The sequence below is a fragment of the Lissotriton vulgaris genome, unplaced genomic scaffold (assembly GCF_964263255.1).
Source record: "Lissotriton vulgaris unplaced genomic scaffold, aLisVul1.2 SCAFFOLD_2539, whole genome shotgun sequence".
NCBI lineage: Eukaryota > Metazoa > Chordata > Amphibia > Caudata > Salamandridae > Lissotriton > Lissotriton vulgaris.
In genome coordinates, this window is record NW_028249984.1 from 174,452 (window position 1) to 188,582 (window position 14,131).

Consider the following 14,131-nt stretch of genomic DNA (forward strand, 5'->3'; position numbering starts at 1 on the left):
CTACTGCTCTCAAAGTCCCCAATGGGGATACAGCGCGTCCTAAATGGCTTTGTGGATTTTTGTGGGGAACACGGCCTAGAAATCAACACCCTAAAGACCAAATTTATGGTCTTTAATCCCCCACCAAAACTACGATTTACCCCTACCACGGCCAGAGCAGACTTGAAAGGGTGCGCACCTTTGAGTATCTTGGAGTCGTGTTAAATGAGAATATGACCTGGTGCACTCACCAACAGAAAGCACTACTTAAATTGGCCCAATACTCGGGCGGGGTTATGAGGCTCATGGGAAATAACAGGTCATCCTTTAAACCCGTCAGCCCACCACTCCAGATTTATAAGGCACAGGCAAGGGGGGCCGCCATGTATGGTTGTGAGCTATGGGGTCACGTAGCTTCTCCAGAACTGGTGAGAGAGGAGAACAAGTTCATTAGGCAGGTGGTACGACTTCCGCCCAGCACGCCCCTTGTTACACTAAGGTTAGATCTAGGGCTGCGACCTCTAAGTGAAGAACTGGCACTGCGTCCCTTGGTTTATTGGCGGAGGCTGTGGGCAGTCCCAGAACTGATCAGCTATAGGCAGGGTCTACAGGAGGTCTTAGCCATGCCTAACGCTGGGAAAATTAAATGGCTTAAATTCATTAAAACCGAGCTGGAGGGTCTAGGCCTATCGACACTCTGGTCTGATCCTTCAACCGCATGCCCACTAATTCCCAAAAAGAGACTGGCAAAGGTCTACCACAACAGTAAACTAGCGGCACTCTGTCGTCAGGAAACCCTGGGGACACTTACGGAGTCATTTTTATGCATTAAGGACAATTACAGTTTTGAATTAGCCTTGGACAAAATATATCCTGTTCTACTCAGGAAGCTCTACTTGCAATTGAGACATGGGACCCTTCCACTACGAGCTCTAACTAGTAAGTGGAGTGAATCAGCAACTGGTTTATGCCCGGCTTGTAGAGTGGCCAATGAATCAGAGCTCCACATAATCTGTGCTTGGCCGCGTTTAGAGTACTGAAAACAGATTTGACTGATCACATTGTCTTTGCTGTGGCTAAATATTTAGGTGCAATGTGGTTTCTGAGAAGTCAGTGCCTTAAGGCTGGACATTGATTATTGATTGACTGTAGCATAAAATCTGAAAATCTGTATCTTTGGAAAACTTTTATGTACCCGGATGGATTGTGATGTTTTTAACGTTTTATTGTTTTAATAATTATGAAATGTATTCTGTGTATCTTTTATGGTGATAAAATTACCGAAATAAAGATTTATGAAATTCCAGGAATCAGTCCGACTCACTAATCCTTATATAAACTGTCTGTTGGCCTTCAGTATTCTTGTCCCGACTCACTAATCCTTGTTACAAACCATCTGTTGGTTTTCATTGTCCTTCTTCCCGACTTATCCTACCTTGCAAATTAGCCTTTTCTGCAATACACAAACATGTCTATCACTGTTGATTAACTCAGGGACACCATTATTGAATCACCTGTGGGGTTAGTATAAACATGACCTAGGGGGTGGATAATTTGATCATGTGACGTCTTGTTTTTCCCAAAAAATATATCTTTTCATTGGTTTAAATTTTGCGCATTGGGAGTGTTCTTATGCAGATGTAAAAGAATATAAAAGACTGTGAGCCTCGGAGTAAAGGGGCAGTCTCCTGAGAACATACCATTGGTGTACTTCTAGGATCACTGTGCATAGCTGCAGCTAATAAATCCAGTTGTCTACGCTTAACAGAGTGTCTCGTGTCTCTGTGCAACAAAGCAGGTGAACTCGGAAATTTAGGCGTGCCCTGTGCCACTAGGCCCTTAAAGGCCTGGTTCTTCACCCTTGGCACGCCCCTTCCTAATAACGAGTCGCAAACCCTATTTTGTGAGTCAGTAATACGTTACTGACTCTCAAAATAGGGTTTGTAAATAAGGCAGACTTATTTTGCTGTCGCAAATGGGATGATTTCCCGTTTGCGACTGCAAAAAATAGTCGTACATCTGGGCCCCAAGTTATTTAAGAATAATAGGGTGCTTCTATTGACCTCCATTAATTCACTCAAGAGATGCTTTTTGTAAAAGCGTGTTTCAGTGTTTACATCACCAATGTCCTCTTAAAATCAAAGGAAAAACAAATACTTTCATTGAGAACTTCTGACTTTTTAACTTTGACAAATACATTCCACTTTTTACAAAAGCTTCAAAACAACAATTTCCCCACTGATACTATAGCAATATTCTACCTTTGACTCTAGTTAATCCTGAATCAAATACCAATTTGTTTAATAAGCTTCTTCGTTGGTGCTAATACAGTGATTCACAAACACTCCATCTGTAAAGGCCTTCAGTCCTTGCGGTCCAAGCAGATAATGGAGTCACCTCGCTGGCTGAGAAAATCCACAATGGTTTGGGAAGATTCATTAAGTCAAGTTTTTATTAGGAACGAGATCAAGATTATATTGTAGTGCAGTTCCTATATTCCCAATAGGCTCTGAGCATTGGAATAATATATCCTATAGATTAGACGTAGGACTTAGGTCGACTAGGTCTCTATCGAATATACTAGACTTAATTGTGAACGCCAGCTCGCTCAGAGGTCACTAGAAACTTTCTCGAATAAACAAGAAGGGATTAGTTTCTGACAACTGCATTAACATGTCAACTTTGTTACCCCAAGATAAAACTGATCTTCAGAGTCGTGGAAACAATAGATAGATATTTCACTCAGTCAATCGTGCATGCTTCATTTCACCAGAGGTGCAGAGAAATAGAGGGACGGGCATTTTCAATAAAAGGTATTTATTGAACACTCTTCTTTCTCAAGCATAAGAAATTAACTGCTACAATCGTAAAACTGGTTGTAAAATATAACGCATACAGTAGAATGGCTTTCATTCTGCTTAAAGTATCAATTCGAATAGAAGAGATGTTGAGTGAAGGCCATAGCGGCGACTCCCCATCTGTCTTAGTTTTAGGAAACAATACTTGCATACAACAAGTTCCCTGGCTGACACATTAACGAAATAGCCTATTCCTGGTCTCATTCCACAACAGCTGTGATCATTTAACATAATGTAGCTACCATTGGAAAGCTGCCTGAAAATTGGATCGATCACCGCTGTGGGCGAACCTTGCAGGTGGCAAGAAAGGTTATTGGAAGAACCTTTGCAGGCTCCATGTAAATTAATACTTTGACATAACAATGTACCGCTTAGTGAGTCTTCACAATTTTTATAACTAAGAAATACCTCCTTTCCCCCACTCCAACATTTGTGTGTGTATGGTAAATCCCAGGTACACTTAATGTATTCTTTACCCAACCTTTCATACAGGCCTGCTGGTTTGTTTTTTAAGCAATATTGAAACTGGAAAGTCATCACTGGTATTGTGATGGTGCCATGTATTATCCATTCAACTGACGGTTTCTCAGAAACGGTCAAAGGTAATCTCTCCAGTTTTTCTATGCTCTGCACCGTATTGTCTGCTCCCCTCTGTGCCAACGAGATTTGTTTATCTGTAAGGTTAAACACAGTAAACAAGGACGTAGTGTTGATTAAACGCCAAGGCACATAGCCAGAACTAAGGTTTTGTAACATCCAGCCTAGCAGCATTATAGAACGTAATTGAGACTGGCCATGTTGTAACATTAGCAAGCCCTGTTCCATTATGTCTATGGCAGAGGATACAATGCTGTCCAAAGAATATATTCTGGACGACAGAGTTGTTAACCAATTGTCAACTACAGAGAGTAATTTCTCTAAATTATTACGATCCATTTCTCATATTCTTTCAGCTGTTTTAATTTGCGTGACTTTCCATGCTTCATTGTATGCAGCGTATATACCGGCGAATATGAAAAGTTTATGATGTGGATTACGAGGTCCCAGTAAGAATTCTCGTAAATCAACGCCATCTTTAAGCAAAGATAAGTGTTGTTTTATTTCTGGAAGTGTCAATCTCTGCAGCCACTCAAGGCATAATTTTCCTACACTATAAGTTGTTATTATCACCGGATGTTGTCTTTGGATATATCTTGGATCTGGCCTAGTTACTGTAAACCCTTGTGTCTTGTTCAGGAATCTATCTTGACAGTTATCCGTGTCTGTGGGCCAGATTAACCATTTTTTCTATTCAGGATTTGTTCTGTTCTGTTGTAAAATATAGTTTACGTCTACCTCCTCACTTGAAGTTAAACTACTATCAGGTGTGGGTTTAGGTATGGAAGGTTTGTTTAAATCTTTTATCTTAGCAATGCCAAGTCAAGACGTCTGTTGAACAGTGTCATTTAAAAACATAATTTGATCTGGGATGATGCAAGCTCTGAACAATGCTTCTAAACCGTGTACCTGCCAGTCCTTTGTGCCCCAAACAGATTTTGTCTCAATGTTGTCATTCCAAAAGTCAAAGCCTAAAGTGGACAATTGAGTACAAAAGGCCCAGAATAAATGTGTTTATTATTTGTCAACATACTTTTCATGCCTGTCTTATTAAAATTGTTAAAGTAAAAACTCTCTGGGTATGTAACATCAAAACCTGTGAAATATGGAAATTTTACAATAAATGTTATAGAACTTCCTTTTGGAGGTGTTGGACAATGTTCCCATTGATTATAAGTTAAAACATTTCTAGGGTTTGCAGATTTCTGCAAGTAATGATGACCAAAATGATTAAAACAAAACATTTCTTCATAATTTGATGAACCAAGTATTCATGTTTTGTAAATTTGGTTGACATTTCTAAGTCTGCCAACATGTTATTACCAGTTTCAAAGTCCCATTCATCAGAAACTGTGCTGGGTGAAGTGAAGTCACTCAAGGAAACCTTAAATTGGTGTAGGATTTTTAGCAGCTCAACTGGGCCATAAATGTCATAATCAGTTGTATCTCACGCTATTCCACCTGGTAGAGGAACCGGTGTGATGTTCACTGATGACAGGTCTCGTTTTTCACGATGAGAGGATTTGTGTGGCTTTAGAAGCAAGTTGATGTTCTTACTTGCTGTGTCCATTTTAATGTGTTTTCCATATATCAAATTTCCCAGACTTAAAACAAGAATGAGCCATAGCAGGAGAAAAAATACACCTAACCCAATCCAAATTCAACCCATGGTGAAACCAGATATGTTTTAGCAAGCTCTTGACCAAGTTCCGTTAATTTTTCCTTGAAGGTTTTATTTGCTGGCGTAGTTTCAGGTTCACTGGGATCCTCAGAAAAGTTATCAAAGTTGATAAAATAGCCAGAGGCAGTTCTGTCAATAGTCGGTATTGCATTCGGATTCTCCTACATCGCTGTAGTTGCTTGTTCCCTTGACATGTTTGTATAGTCAAATGCTACATCATTGTAGATGGGAGTTTCTTGACAAACTGTTATTTGGGTTTCAAGAGGCACAAGTTCCATGGCTTTGTTGGATAGTCCTTCTTTTCTCACTTTAGAATCTTAAAAGGTGATGAGTCTTTCAGTTTGAACCTCTTGGATGGTAGCAAGATTTGGTCGTCTGCTACATCTTGGGAGCCCACTGGGCCTACTACTTATTATCGGCCACATGGTGTGGTTTTACCAGGTCAATCGATACAGACCGGCTCTCCTTTCTTCCAGCCAGGGGCGACAGTAACACTGTTCTTGATCCGTGGATTGCTAGTACAGGTACTGGTTTTCTGTAAGAAGGCCCAAATTCCTTCTTGTCTGCTATTTTCTCCCTGACTAGATCCCCAACCTTTGGAATCCAGATAGGTCTTGCTGGGACAGGTGTTTTTTCTTCAGTGGTTGTTGGCTTTTCACTGGTGTTGCTTAGACTTCTTCTTGTTTCATTTAAGTCCTGCAAAACAGCCAAACGATCTTTGATATCAAATGGTTTTTGTTCCACCACTGAAGTGTGACGACCGAGGTCTTCAACCAACATTCTAGTACCAGAAAGGAGTTCATATGGAGTGATTCCACCCAGTGAATTTCTTGGCAGGTTATTAAGATTACGTTGGACATTTATTAGATGTTTGACCCACCCATCACCCAAACATAAAACCCTAGCTGTTATAGATTGCTTTATGTCACGTTTTTTTCTCTCCACAACCAAATTTCCCTCAGGATGGAATGGACTCGAATACCGCAATGCAATGCCCAAACTGGTCATGGCCTCCTTGTAAGCTCGAGAGCTAAACGCAGGACCCTGGTCAGAATGTAGCATGCCGAATGCATATGTGCCGATAAAGACTTGCAAATCTTTTATAACAGTTTGGGCGTCAGCCGAGCGCGGAGGCCACATCCAATTGAATCTTGAGCAGGAATCCACTGCAACCATGATATATTTATAGTTACCATCCCTCTGAAAGGGACCGCAGTGGTCCAGGTAAACGCAAGCTAATGGTTTATCTGAAATTAGAAGGGGGTCTGCGCCGGGCGTTTCACTGTTGAAACTTTCCTTTTTTGGCATATTTCACATTCCAAAACATAGTTTCTGGTCAGTTTCCTCATGCGTGGCCACCAGTATTGCTGTTTTATTAATGAAACTGTGGCGGAAACACCTGCGTGTGCAGAGGCAAGCCCTTCATGTGCTGCTAAAATTAGTCCTAATCTGTGTTCCATGTTTGGGATTACTCTATCCCTCACTCCAGGGATTCGAGCAAAATGAACATTATTTGCATCAGTTATATATGAGTACTTGAGTGGAAAGCCTTTTGGAAGTGTTTTACCACTGTCTTTTACTGAGGCAGTGACAGCTTGCATTATTTTGCGGTCTATTTTTGTTTTTGAACGAGTGATTGCAGCTACGGAAGCCGTTTGCACAGCTGCCTTTGCGGCTTTATCAGCCAATGAATTCCCTGCAAAGTGAACGCCATCACGCTGATGACTCAGTGTATGGATCACGTGAGTCTTTTGTAGTTCTTTGTCATAGAACTACTTGTTCCCAAAGCAGTTCATGCTTGATTGTGCCACCTTTTGCGTCTTTGAAACCGTTTTGAACCCAGTTCTGCAAGTATTCATTGTAAGACTGGACGCAGTAATACGAATCGCACACTATGGGTGTGGGGAATTCACGATCGGTATTTGCAAGCGCCATCTTGAATGCTTGTAGTTCAGCTCGCTGAGCTGTACAGTCTCCTAGTGATTGAGTTTTTGTGACCATAGGTCTGAATTTACCATTGTGCCAGTGACCTTTAACAATCGCGCACACAGCACTATAAGCTTGTTTACCTCCAATAGCAGGCTATGCTGATCCTTCTATATATATTATACAGCCGTAATGTTCTAGAGGTAGAATTTCAATGGGCAGAGGACATTCGTGTTCGTATTGTAGAAATACTTGAGTTTTCAAGTAGGGGTCAAAAACATATTCAACGTCTGTTGCAGCAAGAGGGTTAACCCATTGTATCCACCTTGGATGTAAAGCTTTTGCATTGGGAATGCTCGCTTTTGTCACTGGCTCGAAGGCAGGTACAGGAGTAACTACCATTATGCGTTTACCCTGCGCGAGTGCTCTCTCTTTTGCTAATGCTGTTTGAACCACTGTCAGAATTTTTTCTGTTGAAGTGAATTTCATTTCAGCTTGTGTGTACAAGTGTGTTTTTTAAGCTATTGGTACATTTTCACCTTCATTAAAGGTTAGGTAGGTGAATCCGCATCTCCTGGGATGATTCGGATTACAAGGTTGCGTATATCGTCGCGTATCTGTAAATGTGTTGTTGCCAACATGTCCGTTTGCACTGAACGCAAAATTTCTGTGTTTTTGAGTCTAATTAGTTGGTTTGAAATCAGGTTTGATTAGTTTGTAGAGCGGTTTAACCCTTTCTGCGTAATTCAAAATGTAAGTTCTTCCTAAGTTTAGGAATCCTAGAATTGACTACGTTTTTCCGCGTTTTTGGAGGTCGGAGCAGCGAACATTTTTCTAAAAAGTTTGCTGCCAGGCTCTTGCCTACACTTGAAAGTTCGTATCCTAAGAATAAGACGTTTAGGTGGGCAATTCATGATTTCTTAAAATTGAATTTGTACCCTTCACAGGCGAATCCAAGTATTATGGTGTTCACCCTGGTCAAGTGCCTGTCCAAATCATCATCTGTAAGATAGATGTCATCAACATAAGATAATGCCTTATCATCATACATTTGTAGTAACTCTGTTACTCTTGCTGAAAATAATCCAGGACTGTTCTTGAATCCCTGGGGGAGACGACAAAATTGTTGTTGTGTCCCCATCATTGAGAAAGTGGTCAAAAACCTACTTTCTGGTGTAATGTTTTGACAGAAGAAACCGTTTGAAATATCTAATGTAGTTTTATATTTCTTGCGCACAATGTAATTCATCAGTGCTGCACTGTGTGCATTTTGTACTGCAAAGGTTTTGTGACAAGAGTTTAAATGTCTGTAGTCCAAAACTAGATGATATGTATTGTCTGGTTTGGAGACAGGAAACAAAGGATTGTTCATTGACGAGGTGCATGTTTCAATCACCTCTTGGTATTCAAGTTGATCTAATACTTCCCTGACCTGTTTTTTAGCTTCTTGCTTAACTGGATACTGCCTCTGAGCAGTAGGTTGATTTTTTAACTGGATTTTATGGTGAGGAGAGTCCTCATCCCATCCCACATTATTTTTATATAATGCTGGAGCCTGGGCTACAGCCAATTTCCTGCCATAGGTATATTTTTAGGAGTAGGAATATGATTAGAAAAGGCTGGCAAAATGATTTTTTCGCCGTGTGGGCAATCCCTGACAAATTCAGGTGGCCAGTCTTTTTCGGCCAGAAGGATTTCATAACCCTTTGATAGTTTTTCCCAAAAGAATGCTTTCAATTTTTCTAGTTATGTCCCCCTCTATCCGGACTGTTACTTCATATAACTTATGGAGTATGCTAACCCTGGTATCGGCAGTTTCCATCTGAATGCATTCATTCAGGTCCACTGTCTCCAGATGATCCTTCAAGATCCTGTGAGCTATGGTAACTTCTGCTGAGCTGTCCAGCATTGTCTGGGCCCACTCCCCGTTCTTGAGTTGTGTCCTCAAGATCCTCAGCATGTCTGGTTTTAATACTTGCTACCTTCTTTTTGGAGAATTCAGTTTTCTTATTTTTTGGAACGTGTTGATCATCTTTGGACTTCACGCGTTCTTCTTTGTGTTGTGATTGTCCTCTTCTTTCGGATTTCTGCGAGGAAGTCTGAAAGGTACGAGAGGATTGTGTATCAGTATCTTGATATCTATCAGGTTTTTTTAAATTATCCCTATTTCTGAGATTATATCTCTTTTCAGAGTGCTCCTTTTGAGGAGATCTACCTCTGGACTGAGAGCGCTTCTCTTTAGGAAGTGACAGTCTAGTATTTTCCCACTTCTTTTTAGGAGTAGTGAGATTGTTTTTGCTAAAAACGTTTTCAGGATTTTCTGTTGGTTCAGGCTTTATAGGTTTCCCTCCCAAACTATCTCTTCCTAGTTCTTCATAGGATTTTTCAATAATTCTGGCAAGTTCATTCGGTTGCTCAGTAATATAGAGTTCTTTTAATTTTTGGCAGATTGCCACCGATGCTGCTTCACCTTTAATGTTAGCTAATATGATAGCGGAGACCTGTTTGAAATCTTTCAGTAATTTCATACCGAGGTTCAAGGCTGGTTCTGGACCGTATTCATTTTGAATCTGTCTCAGAACGTCTGGTATTACCGCCATAGACGGGACACCATGTGTTTTTGTGTAGATTGAAGCAAAGACTGTACCCCAAGTGCCACAGTCCTCTACGAGAGGTGCAATCCCCATTGGTAAACAGATTGTTAGAATCCTATGTTTTTCATGAGGTGTACTATTGGGAAATACTGCCTCTTTTTGAGTAATTTTCTCGGCTAACCAGAATGGAATTTGTTCCCTTTTTTCTGGCAATTTACCAAAGACTGATTGTATAGTCTGTGGTGTGATTTTGTTTGTGTTCCCCTGATGAGGGGTGTGTTGTGGAATAGCAGGTTGGATTGTTAGAGTCCACATGATATATTGTACCAATTGCCTATGTATTTTAAATAATTGTTTTAGCTGAGCTAACAGTTATACATCTGTCATTCTTTCAATGTTAGGATGTGGTGTATAGCTAGCTAGAACCAGCCATGTTTTTTCTGGTCTACCTAGTGGACCGAGCCTGGTAATGTGATTTTGATGTTGTAGGGCGCCTTTAAACCAGAGCTGATGCTGTTGGTAAGTTAGTGGAATTTCAACGCCCTCGAAAGGAACGTATTCCGCTGGATGTTCCTCCATCTTATAGTAGTGGAACACATGTGTTGTTGAATTTGCTTGTGGAAAGACAATCCATGAATAGAATACCCCTGTCTGCCGATATTCATGTGCCTCTATGACGATAATAACCGTACCACCTCTCGGTGATAGGCCATTTTCTATAAGCTTTATAGCTATGGCTTTTCTTACATTTTCCGGGATGATTATAGCATCCGGGTGATTTTGTTGGAGACCTGTCTCGTCTAAACCCGGTCGGGTAATAGTGCCTGCAGGTCCACAGTCCTCTTCGTCGCTATCTTGCATTTTGTTGCAAGTTTTGCAGAGAAAGTTTCAAGGAAACAAAGATAAGGTGCACAATATTTTGGAACACTGTATCCTTCATCATTGAACAAACCAAAAAACTAATACATAGGATTTTTGTCCTACTCAGTTTATGGCGGATATTTTATCCTTTAACCCACTCCAGACATCTATTGGAGCTTTTACGGGAAAAAAGGGGTCTGTGTGAAAAGCACGACTGAGTTACTCTAGTAGCTAGCGTTAAATTAGGGCCTTACCAAACGTTGGGCGCCATGTAGTGTAGTTCCTATATTCCCAATAGGCTCTGCGCATTGGAATAATATATCCTATACATTAGACGTAGGACTTAGGTCGACTGGGTCTCTATCGAATATACTAGACTTAATTGTGTGTGCCAGCTAGCTCAGAGGTCACTAGAAACGTTCTCGAGCAAACAAGAAGGGATTCTTTTTTGACAACCGCATAAACATGACAACTTTGTTTCCCCAAGATAAAACTGATCTTCAGAGCCGTGGAAACAATAGATACATATTTCACTCAGTCAATTGTGCATGCTTCGTTTCACCAGAGGTGCAGAGAAATAGAGAGACGGGCGTTTTCAATAAAAGGTATTTATTGAACAGTCTTCTTTCTCAAGCATAAGAAATGAACTGCTACAATCGTAAAACTGGTTGTAAAATAAAACGCATACAGTATAAAAAGTAGAGTAAAAGAATACTGTAAGAGCATTGTATGGTTCCTGAACCATAGATAAATACATACATAAATAACAGAAGCTAACCTAAGCTTAGTACGAGGGAAGAAGTAAGTGAGGTGTAGCATAAATGTAGTATTCTTTTGCCAAGAATCTGTCCAAATTTCTCTTACGGTCTAATCAGCTCCGTACCTTAGTTTAGAATGGAAAAGGTCAGTCTCTGGACTCTATTTCCCAACAACCCGCAAGGGTAGCTTGGAAACAATAGAGCTGGATTTCTCGGCAGGAGAAAAGACAACGGCTCTCTCGGTGCGTCTGCTGGAGGGTCGGCTTCCTTCGGCACTTGCTGTAACAGGATGCGTCGGGCAAGTAGATAGTCGAACTGCTCCAAACCACCGTGTGTTTGCTAAGGCAAGTGTGGGCATATTTATACCTTGAAGTTGCCGAGTTTGACGTAAAGGTGAATATAATAACGTCATCAAAGAGTCTCAGTTCTTTGAAAACTCCATGAGATCTTGGACAAGTTAGTTCTCGAGCAAAGGAAAGTCCCTAGCTGCTGAAGCTGAGTTTTCCAAGAAATCGTTGTAGATTTTCCGAACTAGTGGAAGTAGCCCTGCCGTATTTGGACTGCATGAGCTATGTCTAAATATGGTTATGATTCTTATGCCTATATAGGGACATAGTGATTTATACCTCTATAAGGGCATGAATCAAGAAATTTAAAATAGTGTCCTAAAATGCTTTACAACAATATGTGACAAATGTGACAACAATCGCTGTATGGTGTTTGACTGTTCATGTGTAGCTGTGAAGTAAAGGTGGAATCCAGAGAAATCTCAGTTGGATTCCTGGGTATGGCATTTCTCCAGGGCGTTGATGCAAGTATTTGAGGTGATCTGACCTATACCACCTTTAAAGTTGTGCCCATCTTATAGTTATGAGGTGGTGTGCTGAAAGTTGCCAGGAAGGGTGGGGTTCTGTGTTGCTTCTTGAGATATTTTTGATAGCTATGAATTTGTTCCAGACAAAGTAGTATCTCTTTTTTGCCTCTAGACACCTGGTGTGTCTTTCCATGGCAGCAACAGAGGTTGACAGACAGTAGCTTGAGTATGGCGAAGAGAGTGTCCATTTTGATTACTAAGGAAATAATGTATTATGCAAGAGTGATAAGAAAAAACACCTGTAGTAGTGCAGTGATGGAACAAGGTGGTGCAGTTCTGGGAGTAGTATGAAGAACGAAGGAGAAAGAAGGATTGGAAGCCGAGGGTAAAAGGAGGAGGGTGAGGTGGGCTCAAAGTCCCTAGTGGCATACAGTGGCTGTTGTGGGGTGAGACTTAACATTTCAGGATTCTAGAAGTGTGTAGATGTAGAGGTCAAGCAGGTTTAAAATATTTAAGTGATTAGCAATACTGGAATTATGTGATTCGGTGGCTCTGGTATTTTCTGCACAGTTACAGAGTAGATGCACTTGCCATATAATCCATCATGTCCTGCAAAATTCGCAAATGTTAATGAAAATATGTTACTACATCAAACGGATTAAAAGTTACTAAAATACTCCCACACATTGTTGTCACAAAGTGGCGGTCCTTTTTTGGGCTGAAACAGGTAACCTTTCCATTGCAGATTGTTTCATTGAGATGTCAAACTGATAATTGTCAGGTGAAAACGTTGCCCAAACTGTTTTACCATGTGTAAACATGTCAAAATAGTGAAATTATCCTGCTTTAACATGTGCTGCATTATGCCACGTATTTTGCCTTTTCCTACTACATAATTTAGGAAACCCTCTGAATAATTTGGTCCTTCCCGCCAAATAGTTGCAGTAGCCCCGTCACAGACTAAAGATGTCATTTACAGCATGCCTGGGGTTCAGCCAAATTGGCAGGGGTCTTCCTCTCTCCCTTCCCATCAGATGACCACCTCCTATACTTGGAGATCCCACACCAAGAAAGCAGTCATATTTACCTAAGGTTCTTCCGACAGTGCATAAACAAACCTTCAAAGTAGGTATTTATTTCTGCAAAATAAAAAAGCTATGACCAAGATTTGCTGATAATTTTCTCCCAGTGTGCGAGGGTCATTTCTGTATCCAGTTTGGAATCTCAGGATTTCCATGGTTGTCCTGCAGAAAATGTCGAAATTGCCCTTAATAGAACTGATTACCAGTAGAAGGTTTTGGTTAGTGGAGTTAGCTGGAGATCTTCCAGAAAACACCAGACACTCCCTAAATGGTGTGGGCAAACAGGCGTTTTCAGCTTTTTGCCAAATGATCTGCCAAACATTAAATTGCCACTTGAATCACACTGTCACTTTGTCAAATCAGCATTGACTTCCTGAGTAGAAGAGGAAATGATTAGCTTATGATGAAAAGGAGTTTTAAAAGCGGAGAGAGTCAGTGATGCAAGCATCTTAAAGCACAGCACCCTAATGGATCAATTTTATTTGCTGTCAGAATTCCTAAAACTTGTGTGGTGTGTGTTTAAACAGAATACTTTGTGTGTATATGTGTCCATAGCTAGCTGAGAAAGAATGAAGATTACAATAAAAAAAATTACCTAAAACTATTTAATTGAGCATCCAGTTTACATAAGGAATTGCAATTACTTGAAATTGAAGTTTGTTAATAAATATTAAGTTAACGTTTTTTTTTAAAACGCTTGAAAGACTATGAAACTTACACCAGTATTTTGTGTTCTTCGGTTGTGTTGATATTTAAATGAGGCAAACAGCCCACATTCCCAGCCCTGAGAGAGAGTAAGCAAGATATAGAGTATAATCATGAACAACTGTTTCTAAACAAATAGGAGCCCAAATGTCCTATTCAATTCTATAGGTCTCTGTTTATTTGAATATCTACCAGTTTAGGTCATATGCCTCACCCTCATGCCTTCAAGACGACAAGACGTTAATCATACCTTATCCCTCCAAAAAGGGGACTCTG

General features: G+C 40.5%; 1 protein-coding gene across 2 annotated transcripts in view; it reads right to left on the bottom strand.

Moving 5' to 3' along the window:
* LOC147663441 (tetratricopeptide repeat protein 39B-like) overlaps window positions 1-14,131 on the bottom strand; it is a 325,459-nt gene that overhangs the window by 149,429 nt on the left and 161,899 nt on the right. The gene's annotated exons all lie outside the window — the stretch shown is intronic.